The sequence below is a fragment of the Zootoca vivipara genome, chromosome 1 (assembly GCF_963506605.1).
Source record: "Zootoca vivipara chromosome 1, rZooViv1.1, whole genome shotgun sequence".
NCBI lineage: Eukaryota > Metazoa > Chordata > Lepidosauria > Squamata > Lacertidae > Zootoca > Zootoca vivipara.
This window is the reverse complement of record NC_083276.1, coordinates 104,827,865-104,853,304: the sequence shown is the minus strand read 5'-3', so window position 1 is coordinate 104,853,304 and position 25,440 is coordinate 104,827,865. Positions and strand designations below refer to the sequence as shown.

Sequence of the window (25,440 nt, the reverse complement as noted above, 5' to 3'; positions counted from 1 at the left end):
ATTCAGATGTTTAACCACATGCTGGATGATGTTATGCTACGTCCAGTTAGGGCTCTCATTTCAATAATATATATTAGCATTACTCCTCACATATGTTCCAATGCTAACAAAGGTCTCTAAAGGGCTTTTGGTAAAATGCCAGAATCTATCAGTATCAATTTTGCCAGTATATGAGCCACAGTATATTTTAAACGGAGGGTTGTTCAGTGTGTTTTTAATTGATCTTGTGAATCTTATTTGTGTTGTTTTAATAAGCGTTTTGTTACCATATACTTGTATCTCTGTATTTTTGTCCTGTTTCTGCTAGTTGCTACCTTGGGGTGAAAAGTAATGAACAAGTTTAATGAGCTAAACTAAAAAAAATAGTTAAAAGCACCACTAAACAACTCCAACACTAGCCGTGGTTGCATCCATCTTCTCCCCATCCCAAAACTAAACTCTGCAAAGGGAAAAGCTACTTTTATTATCTACATGATGTGACTTTCCTTCATTTACCCCATCTTCACAAGCCAGGTGTTGTTGTTTTCAAGTAATTGAACCTTTGGGGGCAGTGAAAGAAGAAAAGGATACGGGGACAAATTTCTCTGTTAACAGTGACGACTAGCTCCCTTCTCTGGTCACTTACCCCCCCCCCAATCCAGTGTGGCCTTTCCAAGCTTCAAAGTCCAGAAGACCACACAACTATAAACTTATATTAAAACTACATGCACTCCTTTGAGGGGGGGGATAGAAATGGCAGGATATAAATTTAATTAAATAAATAAATATTTGAGATGGAAGCATACGAGGAAGATAGCTCAGCGGCAAAGAACCTTGGATTGTTAAACAACTTTGCAGTGTGCTTGCAGCAGAGAAAGGGGGAATGTAAACAAGCCAGTGTGTCAGTAGTAGTAACATGCATAGTCAGCTTGGTCTATATAGGGGAGGTGGCCTACAAGGTATCTGGCTCCCGGGGTTGTTAAATGTCAAAAACATTTGCCTTGAACTTGGCATAGTAGCTAACAGGCAGGCAGCGCAGAGCTTTCAACATGGGTATGGCGTGTGTAAAGCAATCAAGCAATTGTATTCAGAACCAGGCATGAGGGTAGCCCCACGTACCATGCATTGCAATAATCTAATCATGAGATTTATCATCACCTGGATCCAGTCCCCACACTACACAACAGCTCCTTCAGAGGGAGAACAACCCTACCCAGAACTGGCACACAACCCTATTTCCAGGCCTGGAAACCACCACCCATCTTTGTCAGGATTCAACTGTTAAAGGAGATTCGGGGCAAGGTGCCCCCTGTCACCTGTATGCTGATGATAACGCAGCTATCTGAATTTCCCCACAACATCTGAATAGGAGAGAGCAGGGATTTCGCCCATGCAAATCATGAACTATGGTCTCCCCAAACGTAATCCCATTAACCCTTTTGTGCATCCTCTTGTTCCATATGTTGCCAGTACCAACCAATCCACTGTTCTTTTTTCTTTCTTTCTTCTTTTGTTTTTTAAACCGCTCGTTTCAAAGGCGGTTGTACCAGCACAGCACTATGAGTATAACAGGCTGTAAATTAAGAAGCTGCTGCCAACAGGTGCGGCTTTGCATGCTAGCAGAAGATTAGCTGTGGAATGAGAAAGACAAGCTTATCAAATGTGATCATCAGTTGCACCCTGATAACCCATTGTTTGTAAGTGCTGGAAGGAAAGGCGTTCAGCCTTTCACCAAATTCAATTATAATTACACCCTCTCCTTGTTGAGCTTTGTTCAAAAGGCATTGAAGAGCCATATGGAATCCCCCCCATCCTTCCCAAGTTAAAATGCATAGGCCTGTTACAATGTAGCCTTTTTTTGCCAATAAGCCTACAAAAATTATTACCATCCAGGAATCTTTACTAGTCTACTTGCTGCCTCACATGTGGCCTGAAATAAAACAAATGCATGCTTTCTAAAAGAGAGACACTTCTTTTCCCATTTCCACAAATGTCTCTGCTTGGCCATCAAGAAACTACGCCTGCGCCCCACAGGTAAAGCTCCACAGGTAATGCCAGCTATTTACAACCTTGGCGCATATGCTGCTCCGACCCATGTGAGACGAGCTTTATGAAAGCAAAGGCTGAAGTTCCCAAAACAGATGTAAGAGCCAGGGATGGGGTGAGCTAGAGTGAAATCCTGTTTGTGCACTCCAACACTATAAATAATTATTGTTCACCTCCGAGACACCATCTGCTGCCAGTTATTTCTTTCAAAACCAAAGCTACTCTCCAAAAAAAAAAACCAAAATCAGTCTCTGACCATGCATTCATGTGGCTATTAAAGTGTACATCACTCCAATATCTGAACCTCTAGCACAGAGTTGGGGGACGTTGTTCACCCGAAGGGCCACATTATTCTCCGAGCGACCTTCCAGGGGCCCCATGGCAGCGGTGGATGGAGCCAGAGCAACAAATGAACATTTTACCTTCTAGGTAGGTTCTACGCACACACACACACACACCACTCAATCCTCCAGCCAGGCAAGCAAATGGGATTATCCAAGGACACATTCTAGCCAGGCAAAAACACCTGAGGAAGGAACAAAGCAGAGCCAGTGAAGGAGGAAATGGCGTGGGGAGAGGGTGTATGGCTCAGGAGGGAGTGCAGAGTGGAGAGAGTTCCAAGGGGCAGAGAAGCTTGGAGGGCTGTATTTGGCCCCTGGGTCACAGATTCCCCACTCTAACAAGCAAGCAATGCCTCTCATAACAAATTTCGGTTGACAGATCATACAAGTTTATGAATGTTTAGATGAGAAAATCCCAATGTTCAATTGGGCTTGCACCCAAGTGAGCCTTAATTATTTACAAGGTATTTAAATAATAATAAGAATACAATAGGTTTTTTTGTGCGGGAAATATACTCCTTGTCAGTGCTATTATTCTAGAAAAACAGGTGCCAGAACTCACCAGGAACACCTCCCTTGTTCTCTTATGGTGCCCACTTGAGAGTTCTGGTGAGCTCCAGCTGAAAAAAGCCCTGCTCCTCGTTTTTAAAAATGCTGTACTCACATTATTTCCAAGAGACACTTCTTCATGTAAAACAGGAAAGGGGGAGGTTGTTCTTGCAATGCCTTGTATTATAATAAATGGATTGAAACTGCAGACCCATTGAAATCTACAGACATGACCAATGATTTCAATGGGCCTGCTCTGGGTATGGCTTAGATACAATCCATTAACTTCTGTTAAACTCAGCTAACAAAAAAATTAAATGGCAATACTTTTCAGTTGATATAAATGTTTTAAATTGATTAACTGATTAATTGACTGATCACTGCAGCTTTTATTTTTCTCCCAGGAAGACCTGTGGCTGCCAAGAATGCAAGAGTGGCTCAGCGCACCCATATCAATCTTCAAATTAGGTATGCATGCAACCTCCTTTTAATATAACTCTTTGGGACATCAGAATAACCGGCTAGAACATGTGCACTGCTTAAAACTGTTTCGGCAGAAAGAAGCGGTCTTGTGAGCATTACCACTGTAGATAAAACAATAATAATAATAATAATAATAATAATAATAATAATAATAATTTATAATTTATACCCCGCCCATCTGGCCGGGTTCCCCCAGCCACTCTGGGCGGCTTCCAAAAAAACAGAAATTCTAAAATACAAAAATCCATCAAACATTAAAAGCTTCCCTAAACAGGGCTGCCTATACTAAAACTAACTATACTATTATAGCCACTATCAAGTCAGAGTGAACTCTGCACTGTACATAGTTAACAACTGGGTTAAGTTCCAGGGGAAGGGCTGTAGATCAGTAGCAGAGAAGGAAGCCACAGATTTATTCCCAGCATCTCCAGGTATGGCTGGGAAAGTCACCCACTTCAAACCCTGGAGACCCACTGCCATCCGGTCACTGCAGACAATACTGACGTAGATGGACCTACAGTCTAAAGCAGGCATGGCCAAACTTGGCCCTCCAACTGTTTTGGGTCTACAATTCCCATCATCCCTGACTACTGGTCCTGTTAGCTAGGGTAGGGATGATGGGAGTTGTAGTCCAAAAACACCTGGAGGGCCAAGTTTGGCCACCACTGGTCTAAAGGTATGAGGCAGCTCCCTAGGTTCCTAGTCACTTAACTTGTATTTCCCCCCCATACTGTACAAGGTTGGTTCCTCCATATCCGATTGTTGCAGGCGTTAATACTGCACAAGGTTCTCTTAGCATTATATTTCTCTATATAATAAAAATTAAGAATGTCATCATGCAGCCCCCATTGGAGGATTTGTAGTGCTGCATCACAATCCTGGAGTTGCATGAAGTCAGAGCTGGATAGGGGAGCAAAAATGAAGATAGACTGTGTTGGCCATGGCATGGAAACGAGAACGGTTACTGAGAAGGTGGAAATGGCAGCTTAAGACAACAGAAGTTCGAATAAAGCAGAGATTAAGGAAACTGAAAGGGAAATGGTGGTTCTAAACCATGGTAGAGGTTCTTCGTTTGGAAGAACTGAGGCATATGCCCAGTATGCTTTTCTTAAAGACTAAAATGTTTAGTTGGTGGCTACAGGAAAACTCAGGTTACGGTAGGTGGTCACAAAGACAACTGGCCAATAATAATGGTAACACTGTTCTGCAAGGCAGTGGTGCTTGGTATTTTTTTGAAGCTGATTTGTTCGCAGGGAGTCAAGTTGTATTCTTCGTTGCTATCAACCAGGGGCGCAAGCCAAGCAATTGGCTTTTCCCCTCCTTTTTAATTAAAAAGAGATTGCATTTGGACACCAGGGAGGGAAGCAGCTTGACATTTGACTCTAAAAAGAAAAGGACCAAGCTTTTTAGATTTTTCTTTCTTCCCTCCCACACTCACTTTGGTTAAGGCTAGATATAAGCAGGTAATGTTTCTCAAGTCACAATATGTAGAGTATTTAACGGAAAAAACTGTCCCAAATTTACAAGCATTCTAGGTTTTTGCATCAATATGTCATTTAATACTATTCACTGCATTCTACAGTTCAAACAATGTGTCTTTTTTCTAATTTGCTGTGGTTGTTTTGTGTTCCTTCTTATTTTCTGCTGGTTCACAGTTTAAGCTTATAAACATCTACTGAAAGTGAATCCCACCAAATTTAAAGGGCCTTACTCCCAGGTGAGAGGGTCTACAATTTCAGCATCAATATTTTTCCCCTAGACATATTAATGTGTCAAGCAAGCCATTCTCCTTATGGCAGCCGGATTTCTTCAGAGTTAAATCAGACCAAACAGCCTGCGTCGCATGACTTAGTGCAAATACATGTTTAGTGTGAATGCACAGGCACCTAAAGAAAAGACTGCAGCTGCTTTGCTCTACCCCAATTGTTCTGATGCTGCACTGTGCTAAACTCTAGCATGGTTTGTCTTAATGTGCCATACAAACCCCGGGCTCATGGTTTCGATCTCCCACACAAACCATAAGCCATGTGGCAAACCTTAGTTACAGCTCATGTAACGTGTGGAAAGAGCTGCCAGGTGCTAAACACCTCTCCCCCTTCCCATTCTGCAACATGAAGTTATTTATTCTGGGGCAACAGATAAAAGCAGGCATCCCCAAACTGCGGCCCTCCAGCTGTTTTGGCCTACAACTCCCATGATCCCTAGCTAACAGGACCAGTGGTCAGGGATGATGGAAATTGTAGTCCAAAACATCTGGAGGGCCGAAGTTTGGGGATGCCTGGATAAAACGGTGAAATCAACAAATCAATTGAACAGTAAAATTTAAGCATCACCACCCATAGCTTGGTTTTATGACTCGAACTAGATTTGATGGGACTGATTTCCAGGTAATTGTGCATCGGATTGCATCCTTGCGGCATAACCTTAAACATGTTCACTTAGAAGAAGTAACTCTCACTATATTCAGTAGGCTGTATTGCTTAGTAAGGCTGGAAAATAACCCCACTTATCTTGAAGTAAGCCTCACTGGATTCAATAAGGCTTATTTCTGTGTAGACATAGCTAGGGCTGCACTGTTAAGTGTGTTTAGGATGGCAGTCCTATACTAACATCTACTCAGCGGTAATTTCCACTGAGTTCCACTGGAGTTACTCTATATAGGTCCACAGCACTAACACTGCAATCCTAGACAAGATTGCCACAGCTACACCTTTCATCACTCCCCAACATCCTCTTTTTTCCTCCACCCTCCTCTAACTCTCCCACAGGAGCTCCTCAAAAGCCTTCTCTGCTTCTCTTTCCCAGAGTTGCTTCAGCAAAGAAAGAAAGTGGATGCAAGTAATGGCTGGCACTGAGGAATTATAATGCTTCTCCAGCTGGGCAGAAGGGAGTTGGAGCAAACAAGAGTGAAACAGGACCAGACATGCTGAAGATGACCTACATCCCTCTTACTGCCACTAAGGAAGTCAAGTTTAACAAAACACAACCACTTGTAGACCACTCCTTCTATGCATGCATGCATGCATGCATGCATGCATGCTAGGATGAAGATGGAAGTTGCTTCTAGGTATCATGGGTGCACTTAAATAGGATTAAGAACTACTGTAGTAGCAACATGTCTAGCTGCTTCTGAGATTTTAAGCATAATATATGAGGAAAACAGCACAATTCAAACTACTTAATTAAGTACTGTAGCTAAAATAAGTCTGGGCATTTTGCACCTTTGTCCCTAAGCAGCTTGGAATATTAGGAGGTATATCCTTTCTAAATGTATCTCACTGTAGTTAAACAATAAATTAATTAAGCCTATCAAGAAAGTGTTGCATCAAGTTTTCTAGACACAGAACCATTAGATAGAGGACAGAAAGGTTAAGGATTTTTAAAGGTAGCATCTGGTTCGCATGACACAGTAAGTCAAACTATGAGTTTACTAGGACTGCATGAACATGCAGGCCTGATTAGCTATCATTTGGCTTGCTGCATCATTCAAAGCAGTGTGCCCTGTTATTCCCCCCCCCCTCCCCATTTTGGTATAGGAGGTCTACAAGGGCACACCATTCACATGTACTTATCTATACAGTACTACCTATCCAACCACCCAGATCAATGCTTCATAAGGCGTCATTAGCAGTTTTCATTCTATGTGTTGGTTAACAATTCTCAACACACACAAATAAGTGCATTGAGCTTTACAGACACCTATTAATGGCAAAAAAATTCACCCACCCAGAAACCTTAACCTTATTTTTGACAGGTCTTTGAAGAGGATCGGTATATCAGAAAAACCTCAGCGTGCAGAGAATGTTTGAACTGGGAAAGGACACAAGGAGGCAGCTGTTAACCAATCTGTTTGGAGTAACACAAAACTTTCTGCTCGAGTGATAACTTGAAGACTGCTTCTATAAAAATAGATGGGTTGGGATTCAATCCTAAGCATTGGTTTAAAAAAAGAGGGAAGGAAAAGGGTCTGAATGACTAATGTGAAAGAATCTTATGTACAGTACCATACTTTGGGCTTATTCCAAGATTTAGAAAGCAAAAACTAAAATGAATCACTATTTGTGAAATATGTGGTGAAATTTGATGACCAGTCATACAAATCGTACAAAATCCGGTGACCAGTCATACAGATCATACAAAAACCTAGCCAGTTCTTCCTCTGAATGCTTAAAAATCTGGCAGCTTGTAACACAGGCTACATAGAACCTGAACACTCTTTCACTCTCTGCTCCCCTACAAGGGGTTGTGAATATCATGATACTTTGCCAAGCACTTGGTTAAAGGCTATATGTAGCTGGCTCAACATACAGTTTGAGCTGGAACAGGGTAAACGGTTTTTAAACCACCACTGCACAGGGTGACAAATCTATCTTCAAAGAGCAGCATATCTATCACCACCGCTTCCAGGCTGAGGACCTGACCTCTTGCTTCTCCAGGTCTCAGGTGAGTGAGGCTTGATGAACAATCGCTCCTTCTGTGGGAGTGCACAAACATGCACATATACATGTTCCAACCATGAGTGCACCAGGAGCCAAAGAGAAGTCAAGCTTGGCTAGCCGGACATTAGATACCTACAGGTAAACCTTGCATCTTCTCACTTCCTGTACTGCTTCTCCTGTGGTTTCCTGTTGAGGTTAAACAAGGATCCATGGTCCCATTGCTATAGCAGTATTATTCCTTCATGCCAGCTTCAATGACCTCAAACATCATTGCCATGGTGACAGGAGATACAGTAGAATTTTAACTAGCAGCCTAGAGTTCCGATGGATGGCAGGCAGATGCAACGGATAATAATAAATAATAATAATAATAATATACTACTTATACCCTGCCCATCTGGCCAGGCCTCCTCTGGGCGGGGTATAAGTAGTATGTTTGGGCAGCTCCCAACAGAATTTAAAAAACACGATAAAACGATGTGAGGGATGCCTCAGTTACCCCAATAGAGGCCAGCCTTGGCAACAGGCAGATATAAATACTCAAGGCCAGAGCACATGTTACTCTCACCTCAAGAATACAACTGGAAATAGCTTCTCTGCAGTTCCTACATCCACCCACATGCAAGTGTTGGTTCTAGCATAAACAATTATTAACCTTATGACTTGCAACCAATGAGCGGCAATTTCCTGAAAGCTGGTGGGCAGGGAGTGTCACTGAAAGACCTTTGCTGCCAGTGTTCCCATGGCAACCACAACATGTGCTTTACAGAGATGTAGTTCTCCTGAAGTCCTCACTGTGCCCAACAGTAGGGCCAGCCCTGCATTCCATTCATACTCTTCCGTAGCACTCCCATTTTATACTGCCTGCATTAAATCAATAAGGAGGAGGAGGAGGAGGAGGAGGAGGAGGAGGAGGAGGAGGAGGAGGAGGAGGAGGAGGAAGAGAATTACAGTAGTTACTATTTACAAACTGGAATCAAGAAAGAACACCCAGACAACTGATTTGGGAAGGACCCAAAGGACCACTTTAAAAAAAGAGAGTCCTAATCAAAGTTAATAAATAAAATAAATAAGTCAACCACTTCACCATTTCCCCTATAAGGCTATACTGTTGAGGGGCCTCTCATTTCTAAAATGAGAAGTGCTAAGGCTCACCCTCGCGGAATTTCCCCTTGACCCAGATATGCTGAGACATGCTGGGATTATTCATGTTCACAGCACTTCTGAGCTCACCGCTACATCACATGTGGCGGGGAAGCTGACCCCCCAGAATCAAAACAGATTGTGGCTCACACAGCAACATAAGAGGAAGGGCCAGGACTTCTCCCACCCCACTAGTCCCATCTATCGATGCGAGTGGAAACCTGTGGGTTAGCTCCCCAACGAAGAAAACACGAGGGGTGCTCAGCATCAGCCACACCGCGAGGACAAAGCCTTCTGCACATGATCGGAGGCGGCCTCTCCTTCTTCACACCTGTACCACATGAGCCCCTTGCATCGACAACAGGTTCTGGGGCTGAACCAGGCTTGGGGGGGGGTCCGAGAGAGAACCCTAATAAAGCCCCCTGCCTCTTCGGTCCATATCAGGGCCACGGGCCCCAAGGAGTTCCAGGAGAAGACTCACAGTTTCTCGGCCGAGAGAGAGACCCTGTTCCTCCTCCGCTGCTCAGCCACGCCGGCACTGCTTTCCCGGGGAATCTCTCGCCGCCTGGCCTGGAGGGAGGCGGCCGGTGAGGAGCAGGAGGAGGAGTCCCCGCGGCAGCACCTCCCCGAGGCCTGGACCGGGCTTCCCTTTCCCCCTGCCAAGCACGACGGCGACGACGCCCCCGGGCTTCCCAGGCGCCCGCAGCCGAGCGCGGAAGCCCCAGGAGAAAGGAGCTCGGCTCCGAGGCAGCCTGGTGCGCACCGGGCCCTGCGGCGGAGGAAGCCTCGTGGCGAGCGGGAAGGAGGCGCCGCCACCTCAACCACCACCGGCTCCGGCGCTGCCTAGCTGTGGCCTCGCGCCGGGCAGACCCCGCACGCGAACCCGCGGCTCCGCTAGGCCCAGGCGCCGCCAGCTTGCGCGCAGAGCATCCGTCTCCCCCTGCGCAGCACGGCGGCCTCTCCGCGCTTCGCGGGCGCTGCCCGAAGGGGCGTCCCCCCCCCCGCCGCCGCCGCTGCCTCCTGAACTGCGCACCGCTGCCCTTACCTGTCTTCTTTTCCAGCCCGGCACCTGCTTAGTGAGTCCTCATGGGTTTGCCTTCTCTTTACCCGGGGCGACGTCTTCTTGCCAAGGCGCGGAGACTAGAGGCCCCAGCGGCTGCCTCCCTTCGCTGCTGCTGCTCCCTCCCTCGCCGCTTCCTTAAGGCGTGTCTCCACTAACCGGCTAGCGAGGAAGCAGGTTCCCGTAAGGTCCCTGCTGGGCTTGGCGCGGGAGAAAGAGAGGAGAGGAGAGAGGAAAGACGTCGCCTGCCTTTGCAAACACGTGTGGAAGTCCCGAGGGAGACACCAGAAGAAGCGCTTCTTTTTTGGAAACGTGCCCTCCTCCGAGCCCTCTCCTCTTACAGGTTCGCCTGCCAAGGCTAGCCTTACCCCCACCCCCACCCGAGAGAGTGAGTGAGAGATGGGACTCGGGGGTTTTCAGAAACGGCAAGGCACTGGCAAGGGGTTAGAGACGCACAGAAACGGTTCCTCGGCCAACCAAGGATCAGGGTGTCTTTCTTTAAATGTGCAATTCTGTTTATCCCCCCTCCTTTTTTAAATGTTTGTACTTGCTAAAGTTTTGGCAGGGGTGGAAATGGGGAGACAAGATTGTCTTTCAAGCAAAAGAATGGGGAAATGGAATGAGGACAGCGTTGAGTAGTGGTTGGGTGTCAGACTACGACCAGGTCATAGGAGAATAATAGAGTTGGAAGGGACCATGAAGGTCATGTAATCCAACCCCCTGCAATGCAGGGATATTTTGCCCAACGTAGGGCTCAAATCCTGAGATTAAGAGTCTTGTGCTCTATCAACTCTGCTATCTTCCCTGGCCAAAGCAGTTCAGTGGCTGCCCAGGGGCCACTTGCTATCTATGAGCAAGCTACTCAATAGCATCCCTCAAAAAGGAGGCAAGACATCATGCCTCCGTCCCCAGCATGCCTCCTTAGAGGGGGAATGAAATAAAATGTAGTTAACCATCATAGAATAGCTTGTCACCAGGAATTGCATGTGTTTATTTACTTCAGCCTTGTAAATAAGCCCTCAAAAGTTACTAGCCTGCCAAAAAAAACAAAGTTGCCAGCTTGCTAAGAATCTAGCAGTTGGCATTTCCATGCTGACTGCGGAGGAACAACTACAATTGAAATAATAGCAATAATAAATAATAATAAATTTTTATTTATACCCCGCCCTCCCCAGTCAAAACCAGGCTCAGGGCGGCTGACACCAACAAAACCACAAGAAGACGTAAAAGAAAGAAAAAATAATAATTAAAATACGTGTTAAAATACATTTTAAATATTTAAATGCAGTCTCATTTTAAAGTAGCCCAAATCGATGCAAGCTAGTCACAGGTTAAGGGTTTATTGGGAGGGCAGGTTACCAAGGCAACCGGCTCAGAAGGACAGAGCAATCCATCCCTCCAACACTAGCCCACTGTTTCCATGCTGGTCATGAAGAGTTGAGTTTTCCTTCCTCCACAACTAGCATGTGGACTGTTAAAGAATGAATGGAGATACCCTTTCTTCTTCCCTCCCTTTCCTACATGAAATTTCTGTTTGCCTGTGAATAGCGAACTCCTTTTCACCTTTACATAGCCCCCAGGCCTGCGGTTTCCACACCCTTGGTATGAACTAATAGCAAGCTCCCTAGTGTGAATTTATGTTTCCAAAACAGCACCACGCACAAGAGGGAGGTAGCAGGTTTGGGGAAAACAAGATAAGTACAAAAATAGTGGGGTAGGAGGGCACTTAAGGAGGTTAAAAGCCCAAGTGCAGCTCAGTGAGAACTGACCATGTGTGGTGGCTACAAAATGCTGGCAGTGGGGCAGGGACAACTGGAAAATAAGGGACTGGCTGTGTCATAAAACAGGACCTGGCTGGCTAAAACCTTGAACCGAAGCAATCTATGTACTCACTACAACATTTTGCTGCAGCTTCCACTTAGATAACTAAGTTCAGAATCTGAACAGAGGTAAACTTGCTGACTATACTCGCCCTTCCCAGTGCTTAACCTTTCCTGCAAAGTTCACCCTACCATTTCCACCCTTTTCCATTGTTCCCTTGCTCCTGCAGCACTGCCTCCCATCCAAGGTAGAGTTCCGCCTCCAATGACAATAATCTATCTATCTATCTATCTATCTATCTATCTATCTATACCAGGCATAGGCAACCTTGGCTCTCCAGATGTTTTGGAACTACAACTCCCGTGATCCCTAGCTAACAGGGCAGGTGGTCAAGAATCATGGGAGTTGCAGTTCCAAAACATCTGGAGAGCCAAGGTTACCTATGCCTGATCTATACACTCACTTCGGTCCAGATGGGAAGGGTGCCGTGAAAATAGAAAGTTTGCAAAGCACTGGTCTGGAATTGGAAGCAAGCCCAGGGATGGTCAAAACAAATCCTAGCTGGCATAAGCCCTGCCTAACTTCCCTGTCCATCGCCTTGACTTTTAAAATTTACTGTTTTTAGCTATGGTTTCATTTTATTTTAAAACTTCATGATTTGTGGCCTTATGCTTTTGAACACCGCTTTGAACATTTTATTTTACAAAGCAGTGTGTGTGTGTGTGTGTGTGTTCTAATCACACGCCCTGAGATTTAGAAGTATAGAGCGGTATGCAAATTTAATTTTAAAATAAATAAATGTAATAAATATTTTGAATACTGCTTCTTTCCGCAAAGAACAAAAACAAAGTCAAACCAGAATATCCCCAGACTTCATGGATATTATGTGGGCTGCATCCCTGATTCTATGTACTGCACATTCACTTGCACCACAACGGAACTCAATACCAAAGATTAAAGTTTAGCGGCATTGCACCAGATCACAGTCATATCCTTTAGAAGTGTAGCATTTTTAATGCATATTTTAATTTTGATTCTTTTCTTTACAACTCTCCAGGACCTTATGTGCAAGAGAGAGAAGGAGGGGGGGAAGTAATGGACATAGCTGCCAAGTTATCCCTTTTTTAAAGGGATTTTCCCTTATGCTGAATAGGCTTCCTCGTGAGAAAAGGGAAAACTTGGCAGCTATGGTAATGGAGTGTTTTTCAGAACAGTAGAAAATCCAAGAGCAGGTAATACCTTGGGATATTCAAGGCCGCCTTTAAAAGGCCAGTTCCCTTTGGAGCAGGGGGGAAAGCCCTGGAGACTTCTGATGTGTCTATAGCAATCTGTTTTGCTTTTTAAAAAAATAATGTGCAGGTTGTATCCTGGGAGCACTGCTGAAAGCACGCACAGATAGCACGTCCCAGGAGCAATGACTTGAGGTCAGGGAGTCCCTAAACCAAACCAGCTCTTTTCATAAGAAAATTATATATATATATACTGTATATTTTTTAAAAAAAAACCTGTCTCCAAACTCTCTGAGCTGCTCCAGAGCCAAACCAAGTAAATGTTCTCAGGCTTGACCTCTTGAGGAGGGCTGTGGAATTTAAATATGAACAATAGCTTCTAGACACTAAGTATATTTGTGTCCTTCCTTTCCTCCAAGGGTATTGTGAACTAAATCAGGTTTCTTCCCCCATCCCTAGCTACTAAACCAGGGGTCGGAAAACTAAGGTCCACGGGCCGGATCAGGCCCATTTGCCTTCAGGATCCGGCCTGCAGACTGTCCGTGGATCCACGTGGGGATTCTGTTCGTTCGGGCTGTGCCATTCCATTCCCCCACCTCTCCCTCACACACACCACAGTGGTGCCTCCTCCCTCCATCCTCCTGGCTTCTCCCCACCCTGCCTAGAGGAAGGGGGCTGGGCTGAGCTGGCTGAGTGCCAATTTAAGCAGCCCCTCTCCAGAGCCAGCCCTTTTGCACCACTCATCTTGCCTCCGCCGCCACCTTGGTGCTCCTGTGGGCCAGAGAGCGGAGTGGACGAGCTTCCTCTGCCTACCCACAAGAAGCAGAAGCAGCAGTGGTGGTGGTGGTGGCGGCGGAGGCAGCGGCGGCAGCAGCCCCTGGGAAGATAAGCACGGGGTGGGGGGAGGACTCCTTGCCCCCCCGCCTCTTCTTCCAGCTCCCCCCTGCCACCGCCACAACGTCTGAGGGACAGTGGACTGGCCTGTGACTAAAAAAAATTGCCGACCCCTGTACTAAACAGCACATACCGTATTTTTCGCTCCATAAGACACACTTTTTTCCTCCTAAAAAGTAAGGAGAAATGTCTGTGCATCTTATGGAGCAAATGCATAGTCCCTGGAGCCGAATTGTCCAGGGGTGAAAAGCAGATCGTGCTTTTTTTTTGAGAAAGATCTAAAGGCTAACAAGAGGGAAAGAGGAAGCAGCTCAGCAGCTGATTGCAAGAGATCAGGGAGGGAGATAAGGGACGCTAGCTCTCTTCCGCCCTCCCCCCCGTGCCTAGGCCTCCATTGTTGAATGTTCTGCAGAGGGAGGCTGTTTGTTTCCCCAGCAACATGTGACTGGCGGTTTGGATTATCTGGCTGATTAGATTATCAGAAACTGCAGAACTGTGAGTTGAACAGGATTTTTTCCCCTTTGTAAAGTAAACTCAACAACTTTGAGCTGATCCTTTAAAAAATGGGGCTTTTCCTCTTTGCAAAAGAAGCTGCACAACTGTGAGCTGATCCCCCCAAAAACGGGGCTTTCCCCCTTTCCTCCTCAGAAAATTAGGTGTGTCTTATGGTCAGGTGCGTTTTATGGAGTGAAAAATACGATAACTTGGATAAATAATTCCAATATGCTCAAAATACACCATTTCATGATACAGCTAATGGTGTCACACAACAAAAGTTAGCTGAGGCTTGGTTCAAGCCAATATAGGGCTTGAACATTCAGAAATGTTCACATCTTCTGGGTGGAATGTAGCATAGGCCTTCCTGTGCACCTGTCACCATGGTCGGGAGCAGAGTTTGGGTAAGGCTTGCATGCATAGGTGTCTGATAATCCCAATTTGAACAATCCTATTTCAAAAAAGGCAGGAAAGCATAACAGGAAGGGAGCGGGGGGGGGTGCTCCACATTCAGAAGTTCCATTATTATTATTATTATTATTATTATTATTATTATTATTATTATTATTATTATTATTTATTTCGCCCATCTCACTGGGTGACCTCAGCCACACTGAGTGGCTTCCAGCAGATTAAAACAGTTAAGACATCAAACATTACAAACTTCCCTATACAGGGCTGCCTTCAGATGTCTTCTAAAAGTCAGATAATTGTTTATTTCCTTGACATCTGACAAGAGAGAGTTCAACAGGGCAGCCACAACTACTGAGAAGGCCCTCTGCCTGGTTCCCTGTAGCCTCACAATGAGGGGAAACCACCAGAAGGCCCTCAGAGCTGGATCTCAGTGTCTGTGCTGAACAATGGGGGTGGAGACACTCCTTCAGATATACAGTGGAATTTGTATACAAGATATTCCACCCATAGATTCACAGATTTCTCTCACAACTGTGAATACGTCTGTGTGCAAGACATTAAGCAATGCAGATATTATGGGATGATCATTAAGATTCCCTCCCTTTCCATCCATATAATCATTTTGTTTTTATTTCACCATCAGCCCTGAACTAAAACATGGTATCTAGCCAGCAATCAGAAGATGTTTTTGTATTACAAAATATTACGAGAAAGAGAAATGGGAGGCTTGGCTTCTGTCAACATCTTGTTATTGTATTGTTATTGTTATTGTTATTACAATAAGAGTTTGTGGAAATAGGTTTCCTTGATAAATACTGATTTATCAGCCCCAGATCCACATGCAACCACAAACCAGTGTGTTTAGAGCATCTAAAATCCCACAAGCAGCTTTAATATCCTTGCTTGGTATAAATGGCAGCAGCACTTCTGGCAGAATGTGCTTATTATATCATCCTTGCTTTGCGACCTGTTTTTGGTTAATGAACCTGAGCTATTCAGATCTTGTTTGTACAAACCATTGTTGCTGCTTCAGAAACAGACTTTAAGATCTTAAGACTGAAACCCAGTGTTCATATACCTGGGAGTAAACCCCATTGATTTCAGTAGGACTTAACTTTGAGTCTTCACTTAGGATTGTGCTGCAACACAGAGTTAATTGAAGAATGGACCCCTTTAAAAAGGAATTCCTTTAAAAAGGAATTGCACCAGGAGTCACAAGATGAAAATAAAAAGAAGCTGCAGCTATTTAATTGTTTAATGTAAAATGCAATTTTGCCAGTCTTTTTCACATGGCTGCATCACAAATTGCACATACCCAAATCCATCTCCTACTTAGCTGTTTTAATGTATAGCCTGAGGACCAGCCTTGTTTCCTTCTGGTCACCACAACCATAGCCTAGCCTAACCCATGGAAATTTAACATTCATCAGCACATAATTTAGGTTGCCTTGATAGAGACTTTATTTGTTGTTTTAGCACACACACAAATACACGGCCTGTCTAAAACTACCTAAAACAAATATTTTATGCGTCTTGGCAATTTTTTTTTTTGTGACCTTTAGCTTTTTTTTTTTTTAAATACCTTTATTTATTTTTTCCAATATACAACAGACAGAACAGGTTCAATAAAAATCAAGAAAATAAAATACATCTATAATATTGTGTTACATGTGTCTTATTTGTAAATTACCCCCCTCCCTCCCTCCCCTCTGAGCCCTCCCTCCCATCCCCGATGGCTTCTCAGCCGTTCTTGAGTTTTTCCCTTTTAATTCCGTGTATAATCTCTGCATACTATTTTCCAATTTCATCTTCATATTGTTGATTTGTACCATACCTAAATGGTATTATAAGAATCTTTAATTAATGATTAATTAATTAATTAATGATTAATTAATTAATTAATGATTGGTTAATAATTAATTAATTACAGAACTTTTAAATATCTGATATGAGAATTGGTTTTTCTATTATATCTTTTATGTAATTAAAAAATGGCTTCCAATTATTATTTGAATTTTCTGATTTAATCCCCTTGATTCGTTCATATTCTACTGCCAACTTATAATAGTTATATAATTTTTGTTGCCATTCTTCTTTTTCCGGGACCTTTGCCGATTTCCAATTTTTCGCGATCAGTATTCTTGCAGCCGCTGTAGCATAACTTATGCAACATCTATCTTGTATCTTGATGTCATCTGGTATCATACCCAACAAAAACATTTCCGGTAGTTTCTTAAATGAATATTTCAGAATTTTCTTTAATTCCCTATATATCATTTCCCAGAACACCTTGATTTTATCACATCTCCACCACATATGTATGTGGGTACCAACTTCTTTATTGCATTTCCAACATGTGTTGTTCGTATCTGGGTATATTTTCGCCAATCTGGCTGGTGTTAAATGCCATCTATTCTGCATTTTTAATAAATTTTCCTTTAAATCATAATTAGGTGTGTATTTTGAATCAACTTTCCATAATTTTTCCCATTTTTGCATTGTGATCGATTTGCCCAAATCTTGACTCCATTTAATCATGGAGTCCTTGGTTAATTCTTCCTCTGTTTTCCATTTTAATATTATTTGATAAAGGTTTTTCATATATTTATTTTTTTGTGCCAATAATATTTCATCTAATTTAGATATTTCTTTTTCGAAGCCAATTTTTTTATCTAATTGCCATCTTTGGTTAATTTGAAAATATTGTAGCCAGGTCTTTAAATATGGTTTTATTTCATTATATTCCTTTAATTTTAAATTTCCCTCTTTTTCTTCTAATAATATTTTATATGTTGGCCAGCTGTCTTCCATGTTGGTTCTTCGTACCGCCAAAATTTCAAGAGGTGAAATCCACCAAGGTGTCTTGGGTTCAAAGAATTTTCTATATTTTATCCATATTGAATAAAGAGATCTTCTGATAATATTTAACATAAAGACATTTTTTCTTTCAATTTTCTCTCTCATTAGGTAATGATGCCATCCAAAACCAAGCCCTTGACCCTCCAGGTCTAATAGATCACTATCTTTAAGTTCCATCCATTCTTTACACCATATTAAGGCTGCTGCATCGTGGTATATTTCCAAATCAGGCAACCCATACCCTCCTCTTTCCCTATGATCAATCATAATTTTATATTTTACCCTTGGCTTCTTGCCATTCCATATAAATTTTGTGATATCTCTTTTCCACTCCTTGAAAATTTTACTTATTCCCAATAGTGGCAAATTTTGGAACAAATATATCATCCTGGAAACCACATTCATTTTTACTAAAGAAATTCTCCCCATTAATGACAAATTTAACTTACTCCATATCTCCAGATCTTTTTTAACTTTTTTCCAAATCTCTATATAATTTTCTTGTATCAGGTCAATACCCTTGACTGTAGTCTGTATACCTAAATATTTTATCCTTTTTACAATTTTTAAGCCCGATTTTTCCTGAAGTTCTATTCTCTCATTTATTTCCAGATTTCTTACTAGCATTTTAGTCTTTTCATAGTTTACTTTTAAGCCCGCTACCTGTCCATATTCTTTTATTCTATCGATTGCTCTGGGGATACAATGTATAGGGTTTTCCGTAGTTATTATTATATCATCCGCGAAAGCTTTAATTTTGTATTTTTTATTGCCAATTATAATTCCTTTAATTTCCTCGTCTTCCCTTATATTTTTTAATAATATTTCCAAAGTTATAATAAACAAGATGGGGGATAGAGGGCAACCTTGTCTGGTGCCTCTCGTTATCTTTATTTTATTTGTCAATCTTCCATTAATTACTATGTTTGCTTTCTGGACTTTGTAAATTGCTCTTATCGCATTTTCCATTTCCTCTCCTATTTTCATCTTCCCTAATGTTTTCAGCATGAAGGGCCATGAGACCCTGTCAAAAGCCTTTTCGGCGTCTATGGAAAGTAGTGCTGCTTTTTTGTCCCTTCGGTTTTCCAGGCATTCCAGGATGTTTATTACATTTCTTATGTTATCTCTTGCAAATCTTCCTTTAATAAACCCTACTTGGTCTTTATGTATTATATCCGTCAAAATTGTGCTTAATCTATTGGCCAATATTTTTGTGAAGATTTTATAATCACTATTTAATAGTGAAATCGGTCTATAATTACCAGGATTGTCAGTGTCAGTCTGAGGTTTGGGAATTAGAATAATTTGTGCTTCAGTCCATGATTTGGGGATAGATCCTTTCTTTAACAATAAATTCATTAACTCTTTCAAGGGGTCTAATATAATTTCTTGTACCTCTTTATAGTATTCTAATGGTAATCCGTCAGGACCTGGTGCTTTTCCTTTTTTCATGGTTTTAATTACCTCGGCTATTTCGAAAGTTGTGATTTCTTTATTTATTTGTGCAATTTTTTCTGGAGGTATTTGTGGTAATCCATATTTTTTTAAGAAATCATCTATTTCCTGTTCGTGGATTTCTTCTTCTTGGTATAATTTTTCATAAAATTTCTGGAATACATCCATAATTTCTTCAGTTTTGGTGACATATTTCCCCTCTGAATTAATTCTGCTTATTATTTTTTCACTCCTTCTCTTTTTTATTTGCCAAACCAATAATTTGCTGGGTTTGTTGGCCCACTGGAAATTTTTATATTTCCAAAATTGTATTTTATATTCTATTTCTTGATCTATTATTTTCTCAAATTCCAATCTTAATATTTTTAATTCCTGATCTATTTTTTTGGAATAATTTTTAAATAATATTTTTTCCTTTTTCCTAATTTCCTGTATTAACATTTCTTTCTTGGCCTCTTTAGCTTTCCTCCAATTGGCATTTTGTTGTATAAAATACCCACGCATTACTGCTTTTCCTGCGTCCCATACAGTCTTCAGGTCCACTTCCCCATTGTTATTCCACATAAAATATTCTTTTAAATGTTTTTTTGCTTCCTGAATTATTTGGGAGTTATTTAGAAGGAAGGTGTTTAATCTCCATCTTTTTTCTGTCGATTCCTCTTTTAATGTTAAAACCATTGGATTATGGTCCGACAAGGTCTGGGGTCCTATTTCTATCTTCTGGACTTTGGTTAATAATTCTTTTGAGATCCAAATGGCATCAATTCTGCTTGCCGTGTGATGGCGTGCAGATATGTGTGTATATTCTTTTGCTACAGGATTTTTATGTCTCCATGCGTCTGTTAAATCTACATTATCCATTATTTGCATAAATTTTTTTGGGAGTGTTATTATTTTTTTCCCTTTGCCACCTTCATCCCTCTTTTTATCCAGTTCCGGATCAATAATTCCGTTGAAATCTCCCATCATTATCAACTTTTCTCCTGTATATTTTATTAATTGCTTTTCTAAATTTTGCAAAAACGCTTTTTTGCTTCCATTCGGGGCATATACTCCCACCCATATCCAGTCTTGTCCTTCATATGTTGTTTTAACCATTATTATTCTACCTTCCTTATCGGTCCAGATCAATTCGGGATTCCATTTTTGTTTAATATAAATTATCACTCCTCTCTTTTTTCTCTCGTCAGCCGCAATGAATTCTTTCCCCAATTTTTCATTTTTCAATACCCTCGAATGTTTTTTGTTTATATGGGTTTCCTGCAGGCAGATCGCATCCCAGTTTTGTTTTCTCAATAAGTGTCCCACTCTATTTCTTTTCTTCTTGTTATTCAATCCGTTAACGTTCCAAGATATTATTCTAAAATTCATATTTATTAGACAATTCTACAAAAGCTTTAATACTAATCTAGTCAAATTTCTCTAAAAAGATGGATAAAGAAAAGAAAAGGAAATAGAATACCGAGAAGAATGGAAAATGTGGGAAAGGGGGGGAGGGGGAAACGGGAAAAAAAGGGGGGGAGGGGGGAGAAAGAAAAGAAAGAAGAGAAAAAAAATCAGAAAAAACAAATACACTAAGCAGAATCAAGGGTTCATAGGGTTAGCTGTCGTTTTCTTAAGCAGTGATTTACAATGATTTTAATTATTAAATTTCATAATTAATTTACAAATTTATAAGGGTTGCAGTCTTTGTTGTTATGTTTTTTTTTTTCAGTCACTCACTTTGATTTATTCTTTCATTTCTCCTTCTTCTTCTTCTTCTGCTGCTGATGTTTCTTCGTCTTCTATTTGTTGTGACCTTTAGCTTTACAGCACGATGCAACTAAAAATAAATCAGAATAAGGAAATCCCAGTGTCCATTCAGTGAATCTTTGTTTTTGTTTTCCTCAGAGAACTACAAAAGCAATTACACAGAGAATGTCAATAGTAACATTTTAAGCAGTGTATTAGTGTATATGGCTCTTCTTTGAGCTTTGATTTTTAGCAGTATATACCTATACAAAGTGTGAGAGAAAATTCATTATACATTCTATTATATATGATACGTTCTGTCATTCTAAGGCTGCAATCCTATATATATTTCCCTGAGAATAAGTCCAATTGAATTCAGTTTGGCTGACCACTGATCAGACATGGATAGGACTGCACTGTGGGCAGGTGTTAAAATATACCACCAGAAGACATACATATTACTGGTATCCAGTCCCAAAGCACGTTGATTTCAATAGGACTTCACCTTCACAATTTCATTAGAATTTACTTTCAAATAATATGTTTCACTCTGCAGTACAACACTGCAATCGTACGCATCCTTACTTGGCCCTAAGTTGCACTGAAATGCAGGAGTTGTTCCTAAGGAAGTGTATCTTGGACTAGGGTGTTTCTGACCTTTAACTGTTTCATAAGCCTCTGTGCTCTCACTGTGCTTTAAGGGACACCGTCAGAACAGGTAGGTCTAAAAAAGTTTAAACCACACTGACAAGTTTTCCTCATGATAAATTTTTACTGTAAATGTTTGCTGCAATTGTTTTGCCGGTTCCCTTTGAAAAACCAGGCTTTGCTACGGGCTCTGCAGCGTCTATTTATTGTACTTTTGTCTGCACGGATAGATACCTTTAAAAGCCTACCTCTCTTGATGAGCTGTTAAACATGAAATGGGTGTACCTGTACGGGAAAGAGGTTATTATGGTGTAGCTTGCTATTTGTGATTTCCAGGAAACCGTGTCAATATAATGTTCTAATGGAGGCCTTGAATAAATCTAATCACCGCATAACATCTGTGTCGTCTTGTTAAAAGATTTTATCTAGTAACTGTCTGCTTGAGCTTTGTAATGTGTGTCAGATCGAAGTGTCAAGACAGGAGAATTAATTAAACAAAAACAACAGATAATTAAGCTAGACTTTCAAAACACCTGCTACTCAGATATTGTTTCCAGTAGCAGGCAAAGTGCTCTCAGAACATCCCAGAATACCCATGAAACAGTGCTGTGCGTGGGCAGGGGAGGTTGCCAACCCTGGGGGCACATTTGCAAACCAGAGAAATGGTTGTGGGCATTACATGGGTATCACAACTCTCCCTTCCACAGTTGTAACACACACACAGAAAGAGAGAGAGAGAGATCCTGTCTCCACTGAACAGAGAAAACCTGCCTTTTGAGTGCATTTTTCAGTGGAGACAGGGTCATGGGACCCTGTGGGGCCAGGAAAGGTTTTCGAGAGCACATGTACCCCTGCAGTGCCACTTGGTGACCGCCCATGGTCCAGGAAAGCATGGCAACTAAAGGCAGCCTGTAGCTCTGCAATCTGGCGGGCAAGCAAACATCACCTTGGCTTCCCTGTTCCCAAGTTAATCTTCCCGTCTCCTGGTCTACCTGCTAGTTATTCTCTGTTGGCCCCTGTCTTTCTTTGACCCTTTGTCAGCTGCCTCACATCCCTTCTACTTCAGGGTTTCCCCCTTTCTAAGGCCTCCCTACTTCTCCCTGTCCTCTCCCCCTTTTCTCTCTCCACCACTTCATTGACGCCCACCTCTATTGTCACAGACTTCCCTCCTCTTCCCCCCCCTTAGGTTTCCACTTAGCTATGTGGCATTTGTAAGGAGTGAAATAAAGGGAGACCTACCTTTCGATATTGTCGTGGGTTGCAGTTATGATGTACGCGGAATGTTTTATAAGTGAATTATTATTTAATAAGTATATGAATCGGGTTGTCATAGGCATAGGTGGGAAGCACAGGCGTGCTTGCGTGAATATACAGAAATATGGTACAGAAGAGCAGGCACAGCCTAATTTCAAAATCCTAGTCTGCACTGTGCTGCTAGTGCTATTTGAGCTTATGAATGCAAAAGGTTAGAGAATATATGGTGCTTCAGGGAGGCACAAAACACCACTAAAAGATCAGCTACTTGGAGCCCAAACAGATGTGATGATGCAGCATATCTGTGATCTGTCCCAACAATTTTAATTTTTATTAATTACAGGTTGAGGAAGCTCCCATTTTGATTGGATCAGTGGCAGAGGGGAAGGGATTATTAATCCTTCTGTGCCATTTTCTATATCTATTCCCCATCCTGATCTTTATTGGTCTCACTGGGAGAAAATAAACACGTATCTGTGTTCTTTTCCCCAAGTGCAGCAAATAGTTGCTTCTTGGGGATGGGTTTAGACTGGGAAAGCGTTACAGGCAGGGCAAGGGTTAAAACAGCCTTCCACCCCCACCCACCCCCACCCAGTGGCGAAGCTGCATGCTCTGCTACCGGGGGGGGGGAGGAGACCCCGCATCCTGGGGGCGTGATGCACCGCCTGTGGGAGCGTGGTGCCTGGCGCAGGGGGGTGCGCAGCACGTATCTGGGGGGCCCACCACGATGGCACCCTACCAGAATAGTGGTGCTGGGGGCGGTCCGCTCCCTCCACACCCCTGTTCCTCTGCCAGTGCCCCCACCCCGACGTTTTTATGTTGTTGGTGTTTTTTTTAAGTCAGGCGATCCCATCATTGCTCTTCCACATCACAACAATGGCCACTAGTCATGATGGCTAAATCTCCCAGGGTTAGAAGCAACATGCAGCTGAATAGTAGTTTCTGGGGAAGAACAATGGATCTTCCATGTTGTTAGGTCGTGCGTCAAACTTGGAAGAATGAGCAAATGCCATTCTCCCTCTTCTGCTCCTGTCATAGGCTGAAATTACATTTGCCACTATCGCACACAGCCCAGGAATTATTATGATCAACACAGAAATATTCCAAATAAGAATACCTAACACAGTTTGCTGTGGGGTTTGGTTTGAAGTCATATAAGGCTGCTGAATTTGTAAAGAATATAAATTTAAATATATACATAACCATTTCAAATAAAACCAATGACATTATTTTAATTAAAAAAAATTCGTTTGTAACTTAACATAGTTTTTGCTATCCACATGAAAATCACTTTTGTTTTTTTCTTTACTGTTTTCTGTTTAGTTTTTTTCCCATTTGTCATCTTAGCATATATTTTTTCCTGTCAGCTCTTCAATTTTTATTACTTTTATTTGGGGGGGGGCAGCTTGCCTTGCTTCCCATCGTGCATCTGAGGTAATTTCCACCCTGTTATCTTCATGTGGAAAAGCCTACCAGGGCAGACTTCATTTAAGCAAGTAGCACAGCCCTTTTGTTGTAAAAGGAAATTAATACATCTTCAGGAAAAAGTTGAGCTGGAAAAAGCATCCTGCTACTTCATTATAATGCAGCGTGATCTGACATTGTAATGCCTTATCTCACAAGAGGATGTCTGTTTACTATGTGATTTAGATATGACAAAAAAATCAGCTTCAATAAGATTTATTCTTATTAGATGACTCTGTGCCCCTTACAGAGAGTCTTATATCATTCAAGCCACAATTATATAGACATTTAACAATGACCAAATAAAAAAACCCCTGTCTGAGTATAGTATATTGTTTGTACAAAATAACATCAGGTTGTTTCTCTCTATTCAGTCGATCCTGCGCTATTGACATGGGGTCTGTTTCTACTTCAACATGAAGTAGAATTAAAATTAATTATTGTAAATACCAAACCTTACATGTACAGTAATGAGAGTGCTATTTTTAAGGTTTGCATTCTTATATAGCTGTAATCAGCATTTCTACCGCCACCGTCTTATGTGTGTGTCCACTTAATTCCAGTTGTGATATTTGCCCTTAGCATTTCTTTTGATCTTTCTGAGTGTTCAGAGTACTTCATATATTTTATCCGAATAATCCAAACCTGCAAATATTATTATTTATTTTCTGTATACTACACATTAGAGGCCGAGGTCTAGCAGCTAGCCTTGGGGCTCCCAAGTGGATACTGTAATTTGATATTTGAACTGGAAACTTTCTCCCTCACTGCTCAATATAGGCTATTTGCAGGCTTTTTCGGTGGTGTTTCAAATATACGCGATTTCACTTAAATGCGTGGCGCTGTGGAAAGTAACCGCCACGTAAATTGACTGAAAACTGGGATGCCACAGAGGGAAAACAAAATGGTTTCATGGATCAGCTAAGTGACCCACAGTATGTCGCTTGTTCATCCCTAATGTAGGCAATATCTGCCTCTGCATGTTCTAAACCATTCTGACCTGGATTTGTGCAAATGAATAGGTTATGTATTCCGAAAATTCGTACATTACATAAAACATACAGGTGTGACCACTGCACTCTTTTGTGTGTGGGTGTGTTTTGATATAAGGCAGATGACTGGGTAACCTTTGGCCT

The 25,440-nt window shown here is 41.9% G+C and overlaps 1 protein-coding gene across 4 annotated transcripts in view; it reads right to left on the bottom strand.

Moving 5' to 3' along the window:
- The window catches only part of GPD2 (glycerol-3-phosphate dehydrogenase 2), a 134,849-nt gene that overhangs the window by 81,923 nt on the left and 27,486 nt on the right, over positions 1-25,440 (bottom strand). The window contains exons 1-2 of one of the 4 annotated variants that reach the window (XM_035131815.2): positions 10,026-10,160; positions 9,462-9,550 (exon numbers count right to left, since the gene is read on the bottom strand). The exons of 1 other annotated variant lie outside the window; for it this stretch is intronic. The gene's annotated coding sequence lies outside the window, so the exon portion shown is untranslated. Of the gene's footprint in view, positions 1-8,492; positions 8,702-9,461; positions 9,551-10,025; positions 10,161-25,440 lie in introns of those variants that run through there. 2 more of the 4 variants (XM_035131833.2, XM_035131806.2) reach the window with 2 other exon arrangements.